At 54.3% G+C, this 17,851-nt stretch overlaps 4 non-coding genes across 4 annotated transcripts; all 4 read left to right on the top strand.

Annotated features, from left to right (window-relative positions):
- The first annotated feature begins 4,391 nt into the window (after positions 1 to 4,391).
- Positions 4,392 to 4,484, top strand: LOC132490136 (small nucleolar RNA SNORD116). Its single transcript, XR_009532495.1, has one exon. It is a non-coding gene; the product is annotated as a small nucleolar RNA SNORD116 (small nucleolar RNA).
- A 4,047-nt stretch (positions 4,485 to 8,531) lies between these two features.
- On the top strand, positions 8,532 to 8,624 carry LOC132490135 (small nucleolar RNA SNORD116). The gene has a single exon (XR_009532494.1). It is a non-coding gene; the product is annotated as a small nucleolar RNA SNORD116 (small nucleolar RNA).
- A 4,047-nt stretch (positions 8,625 to 12,671) lies between these two features.
- Positions 12,672 to 12,764, top strand: LOC132490110 (small nucleolar RNA SNORD116). Its single transcript, XR_009532470.1, has one exon. It is a non-coding gene; the product is annotated as a small nucleolar RNA SNORD116 (small nucleolar RNA).
- Positions 12,765 to 16,811: 4,047 nt separating this feature from the next.
- Positions 16,812 to 16,904, top strand: LOC132490134 (small nucleolar RNA SNORD116). Its single transcript, XR_009532493.1, has one exon. It is a non-coding gene; the product is annotated as a small nucleolar RNA SNORD116 (small nucleolar RNA).
- The last annotated feature ends 947 nt before the right edge of the window (positions 16,905 to 17,851 follow it).

Raw genomic sequence — 17,851 nt, 5'->3', positions numbered from 1 at the left:
TGGCACGCAGGAGGTTTGGACAGCTAGTGGTTTATCTGGAGCAGTCCGTTGGCGGAGCAGAGATGTGTTCAGTGTTCTGATGCCAGGTGCGCTGCCGTCGACAGCCACTGTGCCCTTTGAAGCTTGCAGGTCCCCTCGCGAAGCAGAGTTCTTCCATTGGAAATCGGTCTGTGGTCCTCGGGGAGAGTGCCTTTGATCTCTGGGAGGTTCTCGGTAGTGTCACTCTGTCAGTGAAGAAGTGCCAGGATGCATGTGGTATGGTCAGGGTCATCAAAGCAGTCGTGTTTGCGGTCTGCCATCCCTGGTATACAGTGACCCCGTGTTTGAATGATGTCTGTGGCTTCCAGTAGGTTCGACTTACCCGGCGGGCGGGAGGAGGGCATGTAGGCATGTAGGTCCCCTTCTGACCTGCATGCAAACACAAACCAGGGTTCCAGAATTCGAGGTGCTCCTATCTGGGTGTCCATTGTGTCTGCCCATAAGCTGGGTCATCTACGCATATTAGGTCCCTGCAGAAAGACCGTTGAGGTCATGCGAGGTGGAAGGCTCTCCTGCTGGTCTTCAGAGTCGGAGTGTGTGCTGGTGTAGGCCCAGTAAGCTTGCAGCTTGGAAAGGTGTGCTTTGGCCAGGATCACGTTTGTGCATGCAGCTTCGGGGGCTATTTCTGGAAGCCAAAATGAGGAAGCGTCCCTGGTTGGAGCCTGGAGCCTCAGGCCAGGCCTGTGTCCCTCCCTGTCATTTGTTTTGGCGCGTTGAAGTTTTTAGTGCTCGGTGGGGATGGAGCAGTGGGTGGGTGTGGGCTGGGGTTGGTCTTCAACGGAAGGGAGCTGATGGATTAGGGCTAGGTATTGCCCATGTCGGCTACTCCACTGCAGATCCCGACAGAGTTTTGGCACTAAGTGGGTCATCGTGGAGTGGGGTTAGGACCGAGTGCTGCATTGAAGCCTGCGTGGTGGCTGCTGGCCTGCAGAAGATGGCAAGGCATCATGAGGACATGTCCTGTGTGATGTCGTGGGATGGGCTGTCATGTTTGGGTTGCAGGAGCTGGCCACGTCTTCCCAAGAATGCGTCCTGTTCGTGATGTGCTGGCATCAGCTGCCCACGAAGGGGATGGCTTTGGCAGTACATGAGGATGCGGTTACGTACTTAACCTGAGTAGAGCTTTGATCCCGTTGCCGTAGGAATGTCACCCAAAGGGTGTCTTGCGGCACGCCGAGACGTTAGACATGTTGAAGCGTCTGTGCCGCTCACATTGGGGGTATTTGGGTTATGCGAACATGCCCTTTGGCCACTTTGTTTCCTTGTTTGGGAATGTGCAAAGCAAAAGTGTTTCTCCGAGAGGGCATGATGAGGCCAGCCCTTGTTGCATGCAGGAGTTTTGGATAGCTAGTGGTTTATCTGGAGCAGTGCGTTGGCGGAGCAGAGATGCGTTCATTGTTCCGATGCCAGGTGCGCTTCCGTGGACAGCCACTGTGCCCTTTGAAGCTTGCAGGTCCCCTCGCGAAGCAGAGTTCTTCCATTGGAAATTGGTCTGTGGTCCTCGGGGAGAGTGCCTTTGATCTCTGGGAGGTTCTCGGTAGTGTCACTCTGTCAGTGAAGAGGTGCCAGGATGCATGGGGTATGGTCAGTGTCATCAAAGCAGTCGTGTTTGCAGTCTGCCATCCCTGGTATACAGTGACCCCGTTTTTGAATGATGTCTGTGGCTTCCAGTAGGTTCGACTTACCTGGTGGGCAGGAGGAGGGCATGTAGGCATGTAGGTCCCCTTCTGACCTGCATGCAAACACACACCAGGGTTCCAGAATTCGAGGTGCTCCTATCTGGGTGTCCACTGTGTCTGCCCATAAGCTGGGTCATCTACGCATATTAGGTCCCTGCTGAAAGACCGTTGAGGGCATGCGAGGGGGAAGGCTCTCCTGCTGGTCTTCAGAGTCGGAGTGTGTGCTGGTGTAGGCCCAGTAAGCTTGCAGCTTGGAAAGGTGTGCTTTGGCCAGGATCACGTTTGTGCATGCAGCTTCGGGGGCTATTTCTGGAAGCCAAAATGAGGAAGCGTCCCTGGTTGGAGCCTGGAGCGTCAGGCCAGGCCTGTGTCCCTCCCTGTCATTTGTTTTGGCGCGTTGAAGTTTTTAGTGCCCGGTGGGGATGGAGCAGTGGGTGGGTGTGGGCTGGGGTTGGTCTTCAACGGAAGGGAGCTGATGGATTAGGGCTAGGTATTGCCCATGTCGGCTACTCCACTGCAGATCCCGACAGAGTTTTGGCACTAAGTGGGTCATCGTGGTGTGGGGTTAGGACCGAGTGCTGCATTGAAGCCTGCGTGGTGGCTGCTGGCCTGCAGAAGATGGCAAGGCATCATGAGGACATGTCCTGTGTGATGTCGTGGGATGGGCTGTCATGATTGGGTTGCAGGAGCTGGCCACGTCTTCCCAAGAATGCGTCCTGTTCGTGATGTGCTGGCATCAGCTGCCCACGAAGGGGATGGCTTTGGCAGTACATGAGGATGTGGTTACGTACTTAACCTTAGTAGAGCTGTGATCCCGTTGCCGGAGGAATGTCGCCCAAAGGGTGTCTTGCGGCACGCCGAGACGTTAGACATGTTGAAGTGTCTGTGCCGCTCACATTCGGGGTATTTGGGTTATGCGAACATGCCCTTTGGCCACTTTGTTTCCTTGTTTGGGAATGTGCAAAGCGAAAGTGTTTCTCCGAGAGGGCATGATGCGGCCAGCCCTTGTGGCACGCAGGAGTTTTGGATAGCTAGTGGTTTATCTGGAGCAGTGCGTTGGCGGAGCAGAGATGCGTTCAGTGTTCCGATGCCAGGTGCGCTGCCGTGGACAGCCACTGTGCCCTTTGAAGCTTGCAGGTCCCCTCGCGAAGCAGAGTTCTTCCACTGGAAATTGGTCTGTGGTCCTCGGGGAGAGTGCCTTTGATCTCTGTGAGGTTCTCGGTAGTGTCACTCTGTCAGTGAAGAAGTGCCAGGATGCATGGGGTATGGTCAGTGTCATCAAAGCAGTCGTGTTTGCAGTCTGCCATCCCTGGTATACAGTGACCCCCTGTTTGAATGATGTCTGTGGCTTCCAGTAGGTTCGACTTACCCGGTGGGCAGGAGGAGGGCACGTAGGACCACACTGTCAAGAATTTGAGTGTTTCCTCCGGGTTCAGGGCCGCCAAACCTGGTGGCTGGATGCTGGCAACACGTGCCTGGGAAGCTAGCCTAGTTTCCGCAGTGGGGTTTGAACGTGGGTCTTGGTTACTGAAGCCCACCACTTCCTGTGGTGGGCATTCCCCTGGGTCCTCGCAAAGTGATTTGTCATAGTTGGCAACAATTGGCAGTTGGGCCGAATTTCGTTAGCCCCTTGAGAGGTGCCGGGCTGCATCTTGCCTGTAGCCAGTCGCAGGTAGGCCCGCCCATAGGAGGTTTCCTTGCTCCTAAAAATGATGGGAGTGGCCCCAAGTGCACATTACATATTCTACTAGGTTGCAGGATTTCTGGGTCCATCTTTATGTTACACCCACGGTCGGAAAGCAGGTCTCGTCAGGTGTTTGTGCGTTGGTCAGAAGGCTTGGCTGTGGAAGAGTGGAAGTCCGTGGCCTATTTCAAAACGCCCTGGGTTTCAAAGTTCACATTCAGTCTGTTGAACCTTGAAGAGGTCTTTCTCCATTCAGTGTGGGGGTCCAAATCCAGGACGCTGTGTATAAACTCTGGCTTTTATGGTTCGAGGTCTCAGGAGAGGGCCACAGGAACACACAGAGAGCAAGTTGCGGATTCAGAGGCACACAATGACGCCCACAAGCGCGTCCTCATGTGCAGTAACAATCACACACGCGCACATGCGTGAAAACAAAAATATACCCGCTCACGTACCGGCCAACGTACATGCCTTAATTCCTGCAGTCGTGCTGTCAGACAAACATTGAGTTCTCTATAAATGTAGACGTCTTTGGGAGGCAGATTCCGAGCTGAAGCCCAGGTAAAAATTCTCATGAATCATGATCTCTGAGTACCCCGGTCCAATTCTGAAGCTTGCCTGATTTATCTCCAGTTCTCAGGTGCAGATGCTGGACAAGGCTGGCCGTCGGCAAAGACAAGAAGACCTACGCGTTGGCTGATGACTGCAGGTGCTAAGGAAAAGTGGAAAAATGAGACGGGGGCATGTTTCTATGCGTGGCTCTGGCTAACTCAGGAAGGTAGGCTTTCACCCACCCTAAGATGTGCCATTGGATATGAGGTTTTCCTCAGACGGTCCCAGTGGCTGCAAGAGTGGACTGACTGTTGCTCTTTCTGAGTGGCCTGAGGGCTGTGGATTCCCCAGGGTTTTGGTGTACTCCGAGGTCATCTCTCCTCTTCAGACCCCCACGGCATGCCTGGTTGTGTTCTGCAGCGTCCCAGCCTGTGCTTGGATCGATGGTGACACCCTTGTATGCATTCCTTGGAAAATCTGAACAAAATGAGTGAGAACACTCTACCGTCTCCTCATCGAATCTGAGGTCCAGCACGTTTCGTCTCTCGGGGGTAGGGGAGAGTGAGGAGTGAGGGCCAGCGTCCCCTTCTGACCTGCATGCAAACACACACCAGGGTTCCGGAATTCGTGGTGCTCCTATCTGGGGGTCCACTGTGTCTGCCCATAAGCTGGGTCATCTACGCATATTAGGTCCCTGCTGAAAGACCGTTGAGGGCATGCGAGGGGGAAGGCTCTCCTGCTGTTCTTCAGAGTCGGAGTGCGTGCTGGTGCAGGCCTAGTAAGCTTGCAGCTTGGAAAGGTGTGCTTTGGCCAGGATCACATTTGTGCATGCAGCTTCGGGGGCTATTTCTGGAAGCCAAAATGAGGAAGCATCCCTGGTTGGAGTCTGGAGCCTCAGGCCAGGCCTGTGTCCCTCCCTGTCATTTGTTTTGGCGAGCTGAAGTTCTTTAGTGCCCGGTGGGGATGGAGCAGTGGGTGGGTGTGGGCTGCGGTTGGTCTTCAACGGAAGGGAGCTGATGGATTAGGGCTAGGTATTGCCCATGTCGGCTACTCCACTGCAGATCCCGACAGAGTTTTGGCACTAAGTGGGTCATCGTGGAGTGGGGTTAGGACCGAATGCTGCATTGAAGCCTGCGTGGTGGCTGCTGGCCAGCAGAAGATGGCAAGGCATCATGAGGACATGTCCTGTGTGATGTCGTGGGATGGGCTGTCATGATTGGGTTGCAGGAGCTGGCCACGTCTTCCCAAGAATGCGTCCTGTTCGTGATGTGCTGGCATCAGCTGCCCACGAAGGGGATGGCTTTGGCAGTACATGAGGATGCGGTTACGTACTTAACCTGCGTAGAGCTGTGATCCCGTTGCCGGAGGAATGTCGCCCAAAGGGTGTCTTGTGGGACGCCGAGAAGTTAGACATGTTGAAGCGTCTGTGCCGCTCACCTTGGGGGTATTTGGGTTATGCGAACATGCCCTTTGGCCACTTTGTTTCCTTGTTTGGGAATGTGCAAAACGAAAGTGTTTCTCCGAGAGGGCATAATGCCGCCAGCCCTTGTGGCACGCAGGAGGTTTGGACAGCTAGTGGTTTATCTGGAGCAGTCCGTTGGCGGAGCAGAGATGCGTTCAGTGTTCTGATGCCAGGTGCGCTGCCGTGGACAGCCACTGTGCCCTTTGAAGCTTGCAGGTCCCCTCGCGAAGCAGAGTTCTTCCATTGGAAATCGGTCTGTGGTCCTCGGGGAGAGTGCCTTTGATCTCTGGGAGGTTCTCGGTAGTGTCACTCTGTCAGTGAAGAAGTGCCAGGATGCATGGGGTATGGTCAGGGTCATCAAAGCAGTCGTGTTTGTGGTCTGCCATCCCTGGTATACAGTGACCCCGTGTTTGAATGATGTCTGTGGCTTCCAGTAGGTTCGACTTACCCGGCGGGCGGGAGGAGGGCATGTAGGCATGTAGGTCCCCTTCTGACCTGCATGCAAACACAAACCAGGGTTCCAGAATTCGAGGTGCTCCTATCTGGGTGTCCATTGTGTCTGCCCATAAGCTGGGTCATCTACGCATATTAGGTCCCTGCAGAAAGACCGTTGAGGTCATGCGAGTTGGAAGGCTCTCCTGCTGGTCTTCAGAGTCGGAGTGTGTGCTGGTGTAGGCCCAGTAAGCTTGCAGCTTGGAAAGGTGTGCTTTGGCCAGGATCACGTTTGTGCATGCAGCTTCGGGGGCTATTTCTGGAAGCCAAAATGAGGAAGCGTCCCTGGTTGGAGCCTGGAGCCTCAGGCCAGGCCTGTGTCCCTCCCTGTCATTTGTTTTGGCGCGTTGAAGTTTTTAGTGCTCGGTGGGGATGGAGCAGTGGGTGGGTGTGGGCTGGGGTTGGTCTTCAACGGAAGGGAGCTGATGGATTAGGGCTAGGTATTGCCCATGTCGGCTACTCCACTGCAGATCCCGACAGAGTTTTGGCACTAAGTGGGTCATCGTGGAGTGGGGTTAGGACCGAGTGCTGCATTGAAGCCTGCGTGGTGGCTGCTGGCCTGCAGAAGATGGCAAGGCATCATGAGGACATGTCCTGTGTGATGTCGTGGGATGGGCTGTCATGATTGGGTTGCAGGAGCTGGCCACGTCTTCCCAAGAATGCGTCCTGTTCGTGATGTGCTGGCATCAGCTGCCCACGAAGGGGATGGCTTTGGCAGTACATGAGGATGCGGTTACGTACTTAACCTGAGTAGAGCTGTGATCCCGTTGCCGTAGGAATGTCGCCCAAAGGGTGTCTTGCAGCACGGCGAGACGTTAGACATGTTGAAGCGTCTGTGCCGCTCACATTGGGGGTATTTGGGTTATGCGAACATGCCCTTTGGCCACTTTGTTTCCTTGTTTGGGAATGTGCAAAGCAAAAGTGTTTCTCCGAGAGGGCATGATGAGGCCAGCCCTTGTTGCATGCAGGAGTTTTGGATAGCTAGTGGTTTATCTGGAGCAGTGCGTTGGCGGAGCAGAGATGCGTTCATTGTTCCGATGCCAGGTGCGCTTCCGTGGACAGCCACTGTGCCCTTTGAAGCTTGCAGGTCCCCTCGCGAAGCAGAGTTCTTCCATTGGAAATTGGTCTGTGGTCCTCGGGGAGAGTGCCTTTGATCTCTGGGAGGTTCTCGGTAGTGTCACTCTGTCAGTGAAGAGGTGCCAGGATGCATGGGGTATGGTCAGTGTCATCAAAGCAGTCGTGTTTGCAGTCTGCCATACCTGGTATACAGTGACCCCGTGTTTGAGTGATGTCTGTGGCTTCCAGTAGGTTCGACTTACCCGGTGGGCAGGAGGAGGGCACGTAGGACCACACTGTTAAGAATTGGAGTGTTTCCTCCGGGTTCAGGGCCGCCAAACCTGGTGGCTGGATGCTGGCAACACGTGCCTGGGAAGCTAGCCTAGTTTCTGCAGTGGGGTTTGAACGTGGGTCTTGGTTACTGAAGCCCACCACTTCCTGTGGTGGGCATTCCCCTGGGTCCTCGCCAAGTGATTTGTCATAGTTGGCAACAATTGGCAGTTGGGCCGAATTTCGTTAGCCCCTTGAGAGGTGCCGGCCTGCATCTTGCCTGTAGCCAGTCGCAGGTCGGCCCGCCCATAGGAGGTTTCCTTGCTCCTAAAAATGATGGGAGTGGCCCCAAGTGCACATTACATATTCTACTAGGTTGCAGGATTTCTGGGTCCATCTTTATGTTACACCCACGGTCGGAAAGCAGGTCTCGTCAGGTGTTTGTGCGTTGGTCAGAAGGCTTGGCTGTGGAAGAGTGGAAGTCCGTGGCCTATGTCAAAACGCCCTGGGTTTCAAAGTTCACATTCAGTCTGTTGAAGCTTGAAGAGGTCTTTCTCCATTCAGTGTGGGGGTCCAAATCCAGGACGCTGTGTATAAACTCTGGCTTTTATGGTTCGAGGTCTCAGGAGAGGGCTACAGGAACACACAGAGAGCAAGTTGCGGATTCAGAGGCACACAATGACGCCCACAAGCGCGTCCTCATGTGCAGTAAGAATCACACACGCGCACATGCGTGAAAACAAAAATATACCCGCTCACGTACCGGCCAACGTACATGCCTTAATTCCTGCAGTCGTGCTGTCAGACAAACATTGAGTTCTCTATAAATGTAGACGTCTTTGGGAGGCAGATTCCGAGCTGAAGCCCAGGTAAAAATTCTCATGAATCATGATCTCTGAGTACCCCGGTCCAATTCTGAAGCTTGCCTGATTTATCTCCAGTTCTCAGGTGCAGATGCTGGACAAGGCTGGCCGTCGGCAAAGACAAGAAGACCTACGCGTTGGCTGATGACTGCAGGTGCTAAGGAAAAGTGGAAAAATGAGACGGGGGCATGTTTCTATGCGTGGCTCTGGCTAACTCAGGAAGGTAGGCTTTCACCCACCCTAAGATGTGCCATTGGATATGAGGTTTTCCTCAGACGGTCCCAGTGGCTGCAAGAGTGGACTGACTGTTGCTCTTTCTGAGTGGCCTGAGGGCTGTGGATTCCCCAGGGTTTTGGAGTACTCCGAGGTCATCTCTCCTCTTCAGACCCCCACGGCATGCCTGGTTGTGTTCTGCAGCGTCCCAGCCTGTGCTTGGATCGATGGTGACACCCTTGTATGCATTCCTTGGAAAATCTGAACAAAATGAGTGAGAACACTCTACCGTCTCCTCATCGAATCTGAGGTCCAGCACGTTTCGTCTCTCGGGGGTAGGGGAGAGTGAGGAGTGAGGGCCAGCGTCCCCTTCTGACCTGCATGCAAACACACACCAGGGTTCCGGAATTCGTGGTGCTCCTATCTGGGGGTCCACTGTGTCTGCCCATAAGCTGGGTCATCTACGCATATTAGGTCCCTGCTGAAAGACCGTTGAGGGCATGCGAGGGGGAAGGCTCTCGGGCTGTTCTTCAGAGTCGGAGTGCGTGCTGGTGCAGGCCTAGTAAGCTTGCAGCTTGGAAAGGTGTGCTTTGGCCAGGATCACATTTGTGCATGCAGCTTCGGGGGCTATTTCTGGAAGCCAAAATGAGGAAGCATCCCTGGTTGGAGTCTGGAGCCTCAGGCCAGGCCTGTGTCCCTCACTGTCATTTGTTTTGGCGAGCTGAAGTTCTTTAGTGCCCGGTGGGGATGGAGCAGTGGGTGGGTGTGGGCTGCGGTTGGTCTTCAACGGAAGGGAGCTGATGGATTAGGGCTAGGTATTGCCCATGTCGGCTACTCCACTGCAGATCCCGACAGAGTTTTGGCACTAAGTGGGTCATCGTGGAGTGGGGTTAGGACCGAGTGCTGCATTGAAGCCTGCGTGGTGGCTGCTGGCCTGCAGAAGATGGCAAGGCATCATGAGGACATGTCCTGTGTGATGTCGTGGGATGGGCTGTCATGATTGGGTTGCAGGAGCTGGCCACGTCTTCCCAAGAATGCGTCCTGTTCGTGATGTGCTGGCATCAGCTGCCCACGAAGGGGATGGCTTTGGCAGTACATGAGGATGCGGTTACGTACTTAACCTGCGTAGAGCTGTGATCCCGTTGCCGGAGGAATGTCGCCCAAAGGGTGTCTTGTGGGACGCCGAGAAGTTAGACATGTTGAAGCGTCTGTGCCGCTCACCTTGGGGGTATTTGGGTTATGCGAACATGCCCTTTGGCCACTTTGTTTCCTTGTTTGGGAATGTGCAAAACGAAAGTGTTTCTCCGAAAGGGCATAATGCCGCCAGCCCTTGTGGCACGCAGGAGGTTTGGACAGCTAGTGGTTTATCTGGAGCAGTCCGTTGGCGGAGCAGAGATGTGTTCAGTGTTCTGATGCCAGGTGCGCTGCCGTCGACAGCCACTGTGCCCTTTGAAGCTTGCAGGTCCCCTCGCGAAGCAGAGTTCTTCCATTGGAAATCGGTCTGTGGTCCTCGGGGAGAGTGCCTTTGATCTCTGGGAGGTTCTCGGTAGTGTCACTCTGTCAGTGAAGAAGTGCCAGGATGCATGTGGTATGGTCAGGGTCATCAAAGCAGTCGTGTTTGCGGTCTGCCATCCCTGGTATACAGTGACCCCGTGTTTGAATGATGTCTGTGGCTTCCAGTAGGTTCGACTTACCCGGCGGGCGGGAGGAGGGCATGTAGGCATGTAGGTCCCCTTCTGACCTGCATGCAAACACAAACCAGGGTTCCAGAATTCGAGGTGCTCCTATCTGGGTGTCCATTGTGTCTGCCCATAAGCTGGGTCATCTACGCATATTAGGTCCCTGCAGAAAGACCGTTGAGGTCATGCGAGGTGGAAGGCTCTCCTGCTGGTCTTCAGAGTCGGAGTGTGTGCTGGTGTAGGCCCAGTAAGCTTGCAGCTTGGAAAGGTGTGCTTTGGCCAGGATCACGTTTGTGCATGCAGCTTCGGGGGCTATTTCTGGAAGCCAAAATGAGGAAGCGTCCCTGGTTGGAGCCTGGAGCCTCAGGCCAGGCCTGTGTCCCTCCCTGTCATTTGTTTTGGCGCGTTGAAGTTTTTAGTGCTCGGTGGGGATGGAGCAGTGGGTGGGTGTGGGCTGGGGTTGGTCTTCAACGGAAGGGAGCTGATGGATTAGGGCTAGGTATTGCCCATGTCGGCTACTCCACTGCAGATCCCGACAGAGTTTTGGCACTAAGTGGGTCATCGTGGAGTGGGGTTAGGACCGAGTGCTGCATTGAAGCCTGCGTGGTGGCTGCTGGCCTGCAGAAGATGGCAAGGCATCATGAGGACATGTCCTGTGTGATGTCGTGGGATGGGCTGTCATGATTGGGTTGCAGGAGCTGGCCACGTCTTCCCAAGAATGCGTCCTGTTCGTGATGTGCTGGCATCAGCTGCCCACGAAGGGGATGGCTTTGGCAGTACATGAGGATGCGGTTACGTACTTAACCTGAGTAGAGCTTTGATCCCGTTGCCGTAGGAATGTCACCCAAAGGGTGTCTTGCGGCACGCCGAGACGTTAGACATGTTGAAGCGTCTGTGCCGCTCACATTGGGGGTATTTGGGTTATGCGAACATGCCCTTTGGCCACTTTGTTTCCTTGTTTGGGAATGTGCAAAGCAAAAGTGTTTCTCCGAGAGGGCATGATGAGGCCAGCCCTTGTTGCATGCAGGAGTTTTGGATAGCTAGTGGTTTATCTGGAGCAGTGCGTTGGCGGAGCAGAGATGCGTTCATTGTTCCGATGCCAGGTGCGCTTCCGTGGACAGCCACTGTGCCCTTTGAAGCTTGCAGGTCCCCTCGCGAAGCAGAGTTCTTCCATTGGAAATTGGTCTGTGGTCCTCGGGGAGAGTGCCTTTGATCTCTGGGAGGTTCTCGGTAGTGTCACTCTGTCAGTGAAGAGGTGCCAGGATGCATGGGGTATGGTCAGTGTCATCAAAGCAGTCGTGTTTGCAGTCTGCCATACCTGGTATACAGTGACCCCGTGTTTGAGTGATGTCTGTGGCTTCCAGTAGGTTCGACTTACCCGGTGGGCAGGAGGAGGGCACGTAGGACCACACTGTTAAGAATTTGAGTGTTTCCTCCGGGTTCAGGGCCGCCAAACCTGGTGGCTGGATGCTGGCAACACGTGCCTGGGAAGCTAGCCTAGTTTCCGCAGTGGGGTTTGAACGTGGGTCTTGGTTACTGAAGCCCACCACTTCCTGTGGTGGGCATTCCCCTGGGTCCTCGCAAAGTGATTTGTCATAGTTGGCAACAATTGGCAGTTGGGCCGAATTTCGTTAGCCCCTTGAGAGATGCCGGGCTGCATCTTGCCTGTAGCCAGTCGCAGGTCGGCCCGCCCATAGGAGGTTTCCTTGCTCCTAAAAATGATGGGAGTGGCCCCAAGTGCACATTACATATTCTACTAGGTTGCAGGATTTCTGGGTCCATCTATATGTTACACCCACGGTCGGAAAGCAGGTCTCGTCAGGTGTTTGTGCGTTGGCCAGAAGGCTTGGCTGTGGAAGAGTGGAAGTCCGTGGCCTATTTCAAAGCCCCCTGGGTTTCAAAGTTCACATTCAGTCTGTTGAAGCTTGAAGAGGTCTTTCTCCATTCAGTGGGGGGGTCCAAAGCCAGGACGCTGTGTATTAACTCTGGCTTTTATGGTTCGAGGTCTCAGGAGAGGGCCACAGGGACACACAGAGAGCAAGATGTGGATTCAGAGGCACACAAAGAAGCCCACAAGCGCGTCGTCGTGTGCAGTAACAGTCACTCACGCGCACATGCGTGAAAACAAAAATATTCCCTCTCACGTACCGGCCAACGTACATGCCTTACTTCCTGCAGTCGTGCTGTCAGACAAACATTGAGTTCTCTGTAAAGGTAGACGTCCTTGGGAGGCAGGGTCTGAGCTCAAGCCCAGGTAAAAATTCTCATGAATCATGATCTCTGAGTACACCGGTCCAATTCTGAAGCCTGCCTGATTTATGTCCAGTTCTCAGGTGCAGCTGCTGGACAAGGCTGGCCGTCGGCAAAGAGAAGAAGACCTACGCGTTGGCTGATGACTGCAGGTGCTAAGGAAAAGTGGAAAAATGACACGGGGGCATGTTGCTACACGTGGCTCTGGCTAACTCAGGAAGGTAGGCTTTCACCCACCCTATGATGTGCCATTGGATATGAGGTTTTCCTCAGACGGTCCCAGTGGCTGCAAGAGTGGATTGACTGTTGCTCTTTCTGAGTGGCCTGAGGGCTGTGGATTTCCCAGGGTTTTGGAGTACTCCGAGGTCATCTCTCCTCCTCAGACCCCCACGGCATGCCCGGTTGTGTTCTGCAGCCTCCTAGCCTGTGCTTGGATCGATGATGACACCCTTGTATGCATTCCTTGGAAAATCTGAACAAAATGAGTGAGAACACTCTACCATCTCCTCATCGAATCTGAGGTCCAGCACGTTTCTTCTCTCGGGGTTAGGGGAGAGTGAGGAGTGAGGGCCAGCGTCCCATTCTGACCTGCATGCAAACACACACCAGGGTTCCAGAATTCGAGGTGCTGCTATCTGGGGGTCCACTGTGTCTGCCCACAAGCTGGGTCATCTACGCATGTTAGGTCCCTGCTGAAAGACCATTGAGGGCATGCGAGGGGGAAGGCTCTCCTGCTGGTCTTCAGAGTAGGAGTGTGTGCTGGTGTAGGCCCAGTAAGCTTGCAGCTTGGAAAGGTGTGCTTTGGCCAGGATCACGTTTGTGCATGCAGCTTCGTGGGCTATTTCTGGAAGCCAAAATGAGGAAGCATCGCTGGTTGGAGTCTGGAGCCTCAGGCCAGGCCTGTGTCCCTCTCTGTCATTTGTTTTGGCGCTTTGATGTTCTTTAGTGCCCGGTGGGGATGGAGAAGTGGGTGGGTGTGGGCTGGGGTTGGTCTTCAACGGAAGGGAGCTGATGGATTAGGGCTAGGTATTGCCCATGTCGGCTACTCCACTGCAGCTCCCGACAGAGTTTTGGCACTAAGTGGGTCATCGTGGAGTGGGGTTAGGACAGAGTGCTGCATTGAAGCCTGCGTGGTGGCTGCTGGCCTGCAGAAGATGGCAAGGCATCATGAGGACATGTCCTGTGTGATGTCGTGGGATGGGCTGTCATGATTGGGTTGCAGGAGCTGGCCACGTCTTCCCAAGAATGCGTCCTGTTCGTGATGTGCTGGCATCAGCTGCCCACGAAGGGGATGGATTTGGCAGTACATGAGGATGCGGTTACGTACTTAACCTGCGTAGATTTGTGATCCCGTTGCCGGAGGTATGTCGCCCAAAGGGTGTCTTGCGGGACGCCGAGAAGTTGGACATGTTGAAGCGTCTGTGCCGCTCACCTTGGGGGTATTTGGGTTATGTGAACATGCCCTTTGGCCACTTTGTTTCCTTGTTTGGGAATGTGCAAAGCGAAAGTATTTCTCCGAGAGGGCATGATGCGGCCAGCCCTTGTGGCACACAGGATTTTTGGATAGCTAGTGGTTTATCTGGAGCAGTCCGTTGGCGGAGCAGAGATGCGTTCAGTGTTCCGATGCCAGGTGCGCAGCCGTGGAAAGCCACTGTGCCCTTTGAAGCTTGCAGGTCCCCTCGCGAAGCAGAGTTCTTCCATTGGAAATCGGTCTGTGGTCCTCGGGGAGAGTGCCTTTGATCTCTGGGAGGTTCTCGGTAGTGTCACTCTGTCAGTGAAGAAGTGCCAGGATGCATGGCATAGGGTCAGTGTCATCAAAGCAGTCGTGTTTGTGGTCTGCCATCCCTGGTATACAGTGACCCCGTGTTTGAATGATGTCTGTGGCTTCCAGTACATTCGACTTACCCGGTGGGCAGGAGGAGGGCATGTAGGCATGTAGGTCCCCTTCTGACCTGCATGCAAACACACACCAGGGTTCCAGAATTCGAGGTGCTCCTATCTGGGGGTCCACTGTGTCTGCCCATAAGCTGGGTCATCTACGCATATTAGGTCCCTGCTGAAAGACCATTGAGGGCATGCGAGGGGGAAAGCTCTCCTGCTGGTCTTCAGAGTCGGAGTGTGTGCTGGTGTAGGCCGAGTAAGCTTGCAGCTTGGAAAGTTGTGCTTTGGCCAGGATCACGTTTGTGCATGCAGCTTCGGGGGCTATTTCTGGAAGCGAAAATGAGGAAGCATCACTGGTTGGAGCCTGGAGCCTCAGGCCAGGCATGTGTCCCTCTCTGTCATTTGTTTTGGCGCGTTGAAGTTCTTTAGTGCCCGGTGGGGATGGAGCAGTGGGTGGGTGTGGTCTGTGGTTGGTCTTCAACGGAAGGGAGCTGATGGATTAGGGCTAGGTATTGCCCATGTCGGCTACTCCACTGCAGCTCCCGACAGAGTTTTGGCACTAAGTGGGTCATCGTGGAGTGGGGTTAGGACCGAGTGCTGCATTGAAGCCTGCGTGGTGGCTGCTGGCCTGCAGAAGATGGCAAGGCATCATGAGGACATGTCCTGTGTGATGTCGTGGGATGGGCTGTCATGATTGGGTTGCAGGAGCTGGCCACGTCTTCCCAAGAATGCGTCCTGTTCGTGATGTGCTGGCATCAGCTGCCCACGAAGGGGATGACTTTGGCAGTACATGAGGATGCGGTTACGTACTTAACCTGCGTAGAGTTGTGATCCCGTTGCCGGAGGAATGTCGCCCATAGGGTGTCTTGCGGGACGCCGAGAAGTTGGACATGTTGAAGCGTCTGTGCCGCTCACCTTGGGGGTATTTGTGTTATGCGAACATGCCCTTTGGCCACTTTGTTTCCTTGTTTGGGAATGTGCAAAGCGAAAGTGTTTCTCCGAGAGGGCATGATGCGGGCAGCCCTTGTGGCACGCAGGAGTTTTGGATAGCTAGTGGTTTATCTGGAGCAGTCCGTTGGCGGAGCAGAGATGCGTTCAGTGTTCCGATGCCAGGTGCACTGCCGTGGACAGCCACTGTGCCCTTTGAAGCTTGCAGGTCCCCTCGCGAAGCAGAGTTCTTCCATTGGAAATCGGTCTGTGGTCCTCGGGGAGAGTGCCTTTGATCTCTGTGAGGTTCTCGGTAGTGTCACTCTGTCAGTGAAGAAGTGCCAGAATGCATGGGGTATGGTCAGTGTCATCAAAGCAGTCGTGTTTGCAGTCTGCCATTCCTGGTATACAGTGACCCCGAGTTTATATGATGTCTGTGGCTTCCAGTAGGTTCGACTTACCCGGTGGGCCGGAGGAGGGCACGTAGGACAACACTGTCAAGAATTTGAGTGTTTCTTCCGGGTTCAGGGCCGCCAAACCTGGTGGCTGGATGCTGGCAACACGTGCCTGGGAAGCTAGCCTAGTTTCCGCAGTGGGGTTTGAACGTGGGTCTTGGTTACTGAAGCCCACCACTTCCTCTGGTGGGCATTCCCATGGGTCCTCGCAAAGTGATTTGGCATAGTTGGCAACAATTGGCAGTTGGGCCGAATTTCGTTAGCCCCTTGAGAGGTGCCGGGCTGCATCTTGCCTGTAGCCAGTCGCAGGTCGGCCCGCCCATAGGAGGTTTCCTTGCTCCTAAAAATGATGGGAGTGGCCCCAAGTGCACATTACATATTCTACTAGGTTGCAGGATTTCTGGGTCCATCTATATGTTACACCCACGGTTGGAAAGCAGGTCTCGTCAGGTGTTTGTGCATTGGTCAGAAGACTTGGCTGTGGAAGTGTTGCAGTCCTTGGCTCATTTGAAACCCCCCTGGGTTTCAAAGTTCACATTCAGTCTGTTGAAGCTTGAAGACGTCTTTCTCCATTCAGTGGGGGGTCCAAATCCAGGACGCTGTGTATAAACTCTGGCTTTTATGGTTCGAGGTCTCAGGAGAGGGCCACAGGGACACACAGAGAGCAAGATGCGGATTCAGAGGCACAAAAAGAAGCCCACAAGCACGTCGTCGTGTGCAGTAACAGTCACACACGCGCACATGCGTGAAAACAAAAATATACCCTCTCACGTACTGGCCAATGTACACGCCTTACTTACTGCAGTCGTGCTGTCAGACAAACATTGAGTTCTCTGTAAAGGTAGACGTCCTTGGGAGGCAGGGTCCGAGCTCAAGCCCAGGTAAAAATTCTCATGAATCATGATCTCTGAGTACACCGGTCCAATTCTGAAGTTTACCTGATTTATGTCCAGTTCTCAGGTGCAGCTGCTGGACAAGGCTGGCCGTCGGCAAAGTCAAGAAGACCTACGCGTTGGCTGATGACTGCAGGTGCTAAGGAAAAGTGGAAAAATGACGCGGGGGCATGTTGCTACGCGTGGCTCTGGCTAACTCAGGAAGGTAGGCTTTCACCCACTGTAAGATGTGCCATTGGATATGAGGTTTTCATCAGACGGTCCCAGTGGCTGCAAGAGTGGATTGACTGTTGCTCTTTCTGAGTGGCCTGAGGGCTGTGGATTCCCCAGGGTTTTGGAGTACTCCGAGGTCATCTCTCCTCTTCAGACCCCCACAGCATGCCCGGTTGTGTTCTGCAGCGTCCCAGCCTGTGCTTGGATCGATGGTGACACCCTTGTATGCATTCCTTGGAAAATCTGAACAAAATGAGTGAGAACACTCTACCGTCTCCTCATCGAATCTGAGGTCCAGCACGTTTCGTCTCTCAGGGGTAGGGGAGAGTGAGGAGTGAGGGCCAGTGTCCCCTTCTGACCTGCATGCAAACACACACCAGGGTTCCAGAATTCGAGGTGCTCCTCTCTGGGGGTCCACTGTGTCTGCCCATAAGCTGGGTCATCTACGCATATTAGGTCCCTGCTGAAAGACCGTTGAGGGCATGTGAGGGGGAACGCTCCCCTGCTCGTCTTCAGAGTCGGAGTGCGTGTTGGTGTAGGCCCAGTAAGCTTGCAGTTTGGAAAGGTGTGCTTTGACCAGGATCACATTTGTGCATGCAGCTTCGGGGGCTATTTCTGGAAGCCAAAATGAGGAAGCGTCCCTGGTTGGAGCCTGGAGCCTCAGGCCAGGCCTGTGTCCCTCCTTGTCATTTGTTTTGACGCATTGAAGTTCTTTAGTGCCCGGTGGGGATGGAGCAGTGGGTGGGTTTGGGCTAGGGTTGGTCTTCAACGGAAGGGAGCTGATGGATTAGGGCTAGGTATTGCCCATGTCGGCTACTCCACTGCAGATCCCGACAGAGTATTGGCACTAAGTGGGTCATCGTGGAGTGGGGTTAGGACCGAGTGCTTCTTTGAAGTCTGTGTGGTGGCTGCTGGCCTGCAGAAGATGGCAAGGCATCATGAGGACATGTCCTGTGTGATGTCGTGGGATGGGCTGTCATGATTGGGTTGCAAGAGCTGGCCACGTCTTCCCAAGAATGCGTCCTGTTCATGATGTGCTGGCATCAGCTGCCCACAAAGGGGAAGGCTTTGGCAGTACATGAGGATGCGGTTACGTACTTAACCTGCGTAGAGTTGTGATCCCGTTGCCGGAGGAATGTCGCCCAAAGGGTGTCTTTTGGGACGCCGAGAAGTTAGACATGTTGAAGCGTCTGTGCCGCTCCCCTTGGGGGTATTTGGGTTATGCGAACATGCCCTTTGGCCA

Source organism: Mesoplodon densirostris, chromosome 4, assembly GCF_025265405.1.
Source record: "Mesoplodon densirostris isolate mMesDen1 chromosome 4, mMesDen1 primary haplotype, whole genome shotgun sequence".
In the NCBI taxonomy this organism is placed as follows: Eukaryota; Metazoa; Chordata; class Mammalia; order Artiodactyla; family Ziphiidae; genus Mesoplodon; species Mesoplodon densirostris.
Note: the sequence above shows the minus strand (reverse complement) of the source record. Positions and strands in the feature narration are given on the sequence as shown.